The 7,521-nt window shown below is 42.9% G+C and overlaps 1 protein-coding gene across 2 annotated transcripts in view; it reads right to left on the reverse strand.

Moving 5' to 3' along the window:
- Txndc11 (thioredoxin domain containing 11) overlaps positions 1-7,521 on the reverse strand; it is a 78,668-nt gene that overhangs the window by 48,376 nt on the left and 22,771 nt on the right. The gene's annotated exons all lie outside the window — the stretch shown is intronic.

Consider the following 7,521-nt stretch of genomic DNA (forward strand, 5'->3'; position numbering starts at 1 on the left):
GCCAAACTACAATCAACTTAGCACAGCACAGTCCTTCAACATGCCAAACTACAATCAACTTAGCACAGCACAGTCCTTCAACATGCCAAACTACAGTTAACTGCTCCCCAACACATCTGCTTTGCTTGCTCCCTCTTTGAAGGTCCCATGGCACCCCTGTCTGGACTGGTTCTGTGGCAATCACACCTGTTTAAAAAGCCCAGCAGCTCTGAGATCCCTAAGGAAGCAATGGTGAGGCTAGAGTAAGAGCCAAGCTCAAGCCAAAACTTCAGGAGCTAACTATATGGCCTCAGGGTGATCTTCACGTAAGCAATCATTGCATACTGGCATCATGGCCAACTCTTCACATGGTAACAGTGAAGGGAGTCTTACAACATAAGGTGTTAGTCTTATGGAGTCGAGCCCCATTCTAGCTGACGCCCTCAGCCTCATGTTCCTAGTAGGTAACTTGAAAAGGCAGATCCTTGGGACAAAACTGAATTTAAAAAAATTAAGACAGAAATTATATATGTTGATAACATTTAAAACCAGTGTTAGCCAGTGATGGTGGCTCAAGTCCATAATTCCAGTTTTTAGAAGGCGGAGACAGTAGGCCAGCCTGTTCTACACAGGATTACACAATGAGACTTTGTCACAAAAATAATTAAAAAAAAAAAAAAAAGACCCAGCACAGTGGTACCGATACACACCCCGCACTTGGCAGGTAAAAACAGGAGGATCAAGAGTTCAAAGTTGAGAGATGGCTCAGTGGTTAAGAGAGCACACTGGCTGCTCTTTTAGAAGACCTGGGTTCAATTCCCAGTACCCACCCACATAGCAGCTCAATGTCTGTAATTCCAGTTCCAGGGGATCTGACACTCTCATATTAATACACATAAAAAAAATTAAATGAATTGTTAAAAAAATTCAAAGTTGTTATATGATTTTGAGACCAGCCTGGGCTGCATGAAATCCTGTTTTAGACAACAAAAGTCCTTTCCCTACCAAAATCAGTATACTGCACAAAAGAGGACATTTCTGATCTATACTGGAAGAGTCTCTTTTCAATCTAAACTATCTGGTTAACTCTTCAGATTCAATTAACGCAACTGGTCTTCATTCTGAAGGAAAAAAAAAAACTGAGATGAAAAGTTTAATACTAACATCTAAAAAAATCTAGCAAAAAGAGCCACTTTCTCAAACTGAGGAAAAATTAAAGCTGTTTTTCATGTAATTTGCAGTTCTGGGGATGGAACCCAGGGCCTCTTAACACACTCTCCCATTTAATCCCAGCCCCAGTACAAAGGCAAACACTGAAAACTTTTGTCCTACTTCTTCAGAAATCCTTAACAAGCCAGCCTACAGTGAACTTACAACACAACGTGTTTGCTTAATAAGGTTTCCAGCCATTCCATAAAAGAATAAGCTTTGCGGGCTGGGGAGATGGCTCAATGGTTAAGAGCACTGGCTGCTCTTCCAGAGGTCCTGAGTTCAATTCCCAGCAACCACATGGTGGCTCACAACCATCTGTAATGAGATGTGGTGCCCTCTTCTGTACTGTAGGATACATGCAGGAAGAACCCTATATACAAAATAAATAAAAATCTTGAAAAATTTTTTTACAATTTCTGATCACTCTCCTAAACCAAAGTCAATGGAGTAAAATAGTTCTAAATAAAAATAAAGAAACGTCCCATGTGAATTTTATTTCTCTTTCCACATCACATTACCTTAGGAAGGTACAAAAAGAAGTTACTCTCCCACCCAGTTCTGCAGCTATTCAGTCCTCAAAAAACCCACACATTTTATATTAATTATAAACTGTTTGGCCTATTGACTCAGGCTTATTATTAACTAGCTCTTACAACTTAAACTCCCAATTCTTGTCTGTGTTTAGCCATGTGGCTTGGTACCTTTTCTCAATAAGGCATTCTCATCTTGTTTCCTCTGCATCTGACTAATGACTATGTCTCTGCCTTTCCACTTCCCAGAATTCTCTTACTCTGGTTGCCCTGCCTATATTTCCTGCCTAGCTACTGGCCAATCAGTGTTTTATTAAACCAATATGAGTGATAAATCTTTACAGTGTACAAAAGTATTATCCCACAGCAGAGGGGTTCATGAAAATGGACATGTATATTATCCATAGATATACATTTATTCGTACCCATGCATACATACAATTGCATATATATAAAAATGGGCACACATAGCCGGGCGGTGGTGGTGCACGCCTTTAATCCCAGCACTGCAGAGGCAGGCGGATCTCTGGGAGTTCGAGGCCAGCCTGGTCTACAAGAGCTAGTTCCGGGACAGGTATCAAAGCTACAGAGAAACCTTGTCTCGAAAAACCAAAAAAAAAAAAAAAAAATGGGCACACATGCACAAACTGAAAGTAAAATGAATACAAATTCTGATTCCTCAAGAGAAATCCAAATTAAAGTTTGTGTGTGTTGATACACACATGCCATGGTGCATGTTAAGGAGTCAGTTCTCTCCTCTTGCTATGTGGGTACTGGAGATGAAATTCAGGTTGTCAGGCTTGAGGACAAGTGCCTTTGCCCACTTAACAACCTTTACAGACTTCCATATTACATCTTTGAAAATGAAAAACACTTGGACTATTTGCAATACCCTTTGAGAACACTTAAGTATAAAGTCTGTTCTCACTGTAGCAGTTTTTAGTTTTTGCCAGTGGTGGGCAATCAAACCCAGGGTTTTTGTGTGTTCTAGGCAAATCCCCTAACTCACGCTGACACTCCCAGCCTTACTGCTGCAGCACATACTATATAGATGAAGGAGTCTTTATCTTCAGAGAAACTGGTATGGAAACTGTCAAGTAGTTTGAGCTACATGTTCATCAGAGTGGCACTGCAAACTTCAGGGTACCCCACAATGTGTGTCCCACAGAATACAAGAAACTCAAGCAGTGCAATGCAATACACAGCAAAATCATTTTCATTCTTCACCACCAAAGGAATGAAGAACAGAAGCTTCACCCTGACTATTCAAAATGAGTAAAAGTTGTATAAACTACTCCTGGTATCCCGTAACAGACCACACTGAGAATCCACAGCAGCCATGTGGAGCTTGGTACACAGATGAGAGATGCTGCTGCTGAGCTGGTGCCCCTTCCCGCCTTGGCTGTCGACCCATCAACTGCCATGGAGGAACTGAGGAATGAAGGGTATGGGAACAGTGTGGGGGAGTGCAGCTGCAGCAAAGAACATGACATAGCCAATTGTGCCAGCCCACAGCATAGAATCTCCTCTGCTGCAACCCACACTACTTGCCTTGATGAGAGGAGGAGAACTTGGGGCAGCAGCACTCCTGGCAGGCTGCAAGCACAACTCAGGGTGTCTGACACCAAGGGTGAAGAGATATGCAGTCACCAGTAGCTCACACGAATCCTGCCCCCAGATGCTCTGCCTAGTTGCAAGATCACCCTGACTCTGGGCATAGTGAGCAACTCAAGATGAGCCTTGGCAATGGTCCAGTATTTATTAGAAACAGGAAACCTTGAACCAGACCAGTGACTTTTTGCAATGAGTATTTTTACAAGTAAATCTGTTTAGGCTAAATAAATAAATAAATAAATAAATGTGTGACACAATGAAGTTTGCAATAGCACTCTGATGAACAAATATGTGCTGGAGAGGTGGGAACTATGGGGAAATGAAACAGTGCACAGACAGGAGACAGTGTTTCATTTTCTGAATTGGGCCTCCTCCAAAGATCTCCAGAGTTCATGCTACTTCCAGAAGCCATCTTCATATTTGTGATGTGTGCTACAGCCAGGGGATGTGCTAGTATCCATAGTCCCTGCCACTACCTGAAGCCATGTCTGTGGCCTGTGCTGCCACTGAGGGCCATGATGGTTCCATGGTCTGTGCTACAGCTGAGAGTCGTGCTGATGTCTGTGGTCTGTGATGCTGCCAGAGACTATGTTAATGCTGATGTCTGTGGCCTGTACTACAACTGAGGACCGTGTTGATTTTTGGTCTATACTACCACTGGAGACCATGCTGAGGTCTGTGGTCTATGCTGTGGCCAGAAACCATGTGATGTCCATGATCTATGATCTGTGCTGCTAAGGCTGGAAAATGACAAGGAAACTTCTTTTGCAGTGGTATTGATGCCTGCAGACTCACAGTTGACAATGAGAGACATAAAAGGCATCTGTGACAACCTCTCCTCCCCCAGTCACAAAAAAAGAAACAGTCTAGACAGGAAGCCATTGAAGAGAACTCTTAAAAACTATGACAGGGATCCAGAAGTGTAGCTCTTCAGAGTAGATAGCTTCTGGTGGGGGTGGAGAAGGACTCGGTTTTAAGGCACTGGCCATGAGGAGTTTGACCATGCTCAACAAAAATTGGACTTTATTTTTGTTGTTGTTCTTCTGTTCTTTTTCTCTTGGGGGAGGACTTGGAAAAGAATATGATAGGGTACATTGTGTGAAACTCCCAAATGGTCAATATAATATGTTAGAGAAAAAAACCTGTGTAAACTGTAAAATATTACCTATTTAAAATACAACAGGTTGGACTAAAAAGACTGTTTAGTAGTTAAAAGCATATACTGCTCTTGTAGAGGACCTGAATTCAATTTCTAGCAACCATATTGGGCACTATTTATAACTGCCTTCAACTCAAGCTCCAAGAGCTCCAAGAGCTCTAACATCTCTTTTGGCGTCCGAGGGCACCTATATTTGTATACATATATCCCCCAAATTCATATAATTAAAAATAAAAAGCTTAACACATTAAGAAATAACAGGCATCCTAAGTGCTAGCTGATAGATGCAATACTGCAGCAGTCTGTACTAAGTTCTGAGAGCAGGCATTTGATAACACAATCAATATTAATTAATAAATAACACAAAGAGGGTAGTATGGTGGGGTAATAGTGAGCTGTTCACTTCTACTGCAGATTAAATTTGAAAGCAACTCTGGTTATATCATAAGTAAAGCAAAATCTACAAAGATTTCCCCAAAATTCTAAAGTCTCTCCAACAGAAGTCATGTCATTATTCAACAAATAACATAAATTAATTACACATATTTCAATTCCTTCCACATATCTTGTTCAAATCTGAAAAAACAAGGGTGAGGAGCAAATATATCTCCTAATAGATTTTACTAGACTTGAGCTTTTGTGAGCTCAGCTACAAACACATCCATGAGCTAGCTTGAAGCAGACAACTCTAAGCCTGTACTTAACACCCTCACAGAGACGCTTCTGGAGAAAAAAGCTGAGGACTGGGGCCAACCTGGTACTGGGTAGCAGGCAGCAGGCAGCAGGCTTAGGATGTCCTGTTGTCTCTCCCTGTTCCTAGAAGCTTAACCAGGCCCCAGTGAACAAGCCACAGTCTGTTCCTTATTCAGTCAACTGAGTGTCCTCTGGAGACACAATGGGAACAGAACACAGCCCTGAAGCTTTATCTCCTCCCATGGCCCTCTTTCTTTGGCCTGAACAATCCCAGTCCTCCTTGGGGGCTCTGTACTTTTTCCAGCTTCCTCAGGTCTGGTCTGGCCAGATCACACAGGCTTCATCTTGTTTAGGTTATCATTTCCCAGTGAGGACTTCCTGCCTTCCAAATTAGCTACAGCCTTCCCCGTCCCCAGATCACCACTCTCACATCACAGCACTTACAATCTCAAATGGCCTCATTCCCTAAGGTTGTCCTGACAAATTACCACAAACAGGTGGTACAGAATCACAGCAACCATTCTCTACTCTCTAGAGAATTGGGGAAGTTGGGAGGGATATCTTTCCTGCTTCTTCCAGCTTCAGATCGCTCCAGACCCGGCTTGCTTTGAGACTGCAATGCTCCAGGGCCGCAGCCTTCAGTCCCCCTCCATAGCAGCTGCTATTCTGTTACCCAACCAGTCACAGGGGTTTAGGATTTCACACTAAATTCTTGGTGATTTAATCACAAAATCCTTGATAAATTACATCTGCAAAGACACTTTAGTGTTTGGGGGTTTTTTTTGGGGGGGGGATGGAGGGAGAGAGGAAGGGTCTTTCCAAGTAGCCTTGGTTGCCCTAAAACTTGCCATATAGACCAGGCTAGCCTAGAACTCATAAAGAGCCACCTATCTCTATCTCCCAAGTGCTGGGATTAAAGGTGCACCCATGCCCAGCTCCAAAGACCCTATTTTCAAGTAAGGTTACATTCTAAAGTTCCACACAGACATGCATATCAGGAGGACACAGGTCAGACAGTGCCTCTTGTTCATTTGTTTTCTGAAGCTTGCTTAGCATACCCCCCATTTGCTGTCAATCTATGAAACAGTCCTCTCTTCTTCATAATTATACTTCCATCTCAGAGTGCCTAGCACAGGCAAAAAATACGCATTTGACAAACTTTATAATTTAGCAAAACAACAACACACAATGAGTGTCAGGTTATCCCTTGACCTAATGTGTGTGATATAACCCCATTCCATGATGTACAGATGGTTAGTAGTCATTTTAGCAAGGAGGCAGAAACCAGCTACATACAGATGGCCAGCAAATACCTCCTGTAACACTTTTGTTAAGGAAGCAGGCATCATTTGCAGAATGGTGTAAGTTTTGGCAGATAGCACACACCCTCCAGTGGCCTTATGAACAATTACCCTGATGTGCTTTTTAAAAGACCTTTTCCCCCTTTCTTTTTTAGACTTACGTGTGTGTGTGTGTGTGTGTGTGTGTGTGTGTGTGTGTGTGTGTGTGTGTGTCTGTTAAGTGCCTACATGTGTGTATGTGAACCACATACATGCCTGGTGCCTGAAGGGGTTGGATGCCCTGGAACTAGTACAGCACAGATGGGTTGTGAACCACCACATGGATGCTGAGAATGGAACCTGGGTCCTCAAGAACAGCCAGTGCCTTTACCTTCTACACCAACTCTCCAGCTCCCCTGCCTCACTGGCACTTGAATCATTTCTGCCTTGAGGTTAATTCATTGTAAAACTACCCTACTCATAGTAGTCTAACACTCTGAACTGACAGAAATGCTGCAAACTTGCTCAACACTCAGATTTGATATTAGCAGGGCAATAGTGGCACATGCCTTTAATCCCAGCACTCAGGAGACAGAAGCAAAGGGGGGGGTCTTTGTGAGTTCAAGGCCAGCCTGGTCTACAAGAGCTAGTTCCAAAAGAGGCACCAAAGCTACACAGAGAAACTCTGTCTAGAGAAAACAAAGAAACAAAACAAAACAAAAACAGTATGATATTATTAGGAGCTGGGCATTCAAGCTTTTCTGCAAAATGCTCAGGTTTTCTCTCACCCAGCAATTTGTCAACACCCTACTCATACAAACCTGATGTAGGTGGATCTTATTTCTATGTGTTGCTTTCATTGGTTAATTAATAAAGAAACTGCTTGGGCCGGGCGATGGTGGCGCACGCCTTTAATCCCAGCACTCGGGAGGCAGAGGCAGGCGGATCTCTGTGAGTTCAACAGTCTTTAGTCATTCCTTATAAAGGAGCCTCAGCCAGGCATAGAGACACACACCTTTAATTCTAGCATTTAGAAAACGGCTTGGGCTGGGCG

The sequence above is a fragment of the Microtus ochrogaster genome, chromosome 7 (assembly GCF_000317375.1).
Source record: "Microtus ochrogaster isolate Prairie Vole_2 chromosome 7, MicOch1.0, whole genome shotgun sequence".
Classification (NCBI taxonomy): Eukaryota; Metazoa; Chordata; class Mammalia; order Rodentia; family Cricetidae; genus Microtus; species Microtus ochrogaster.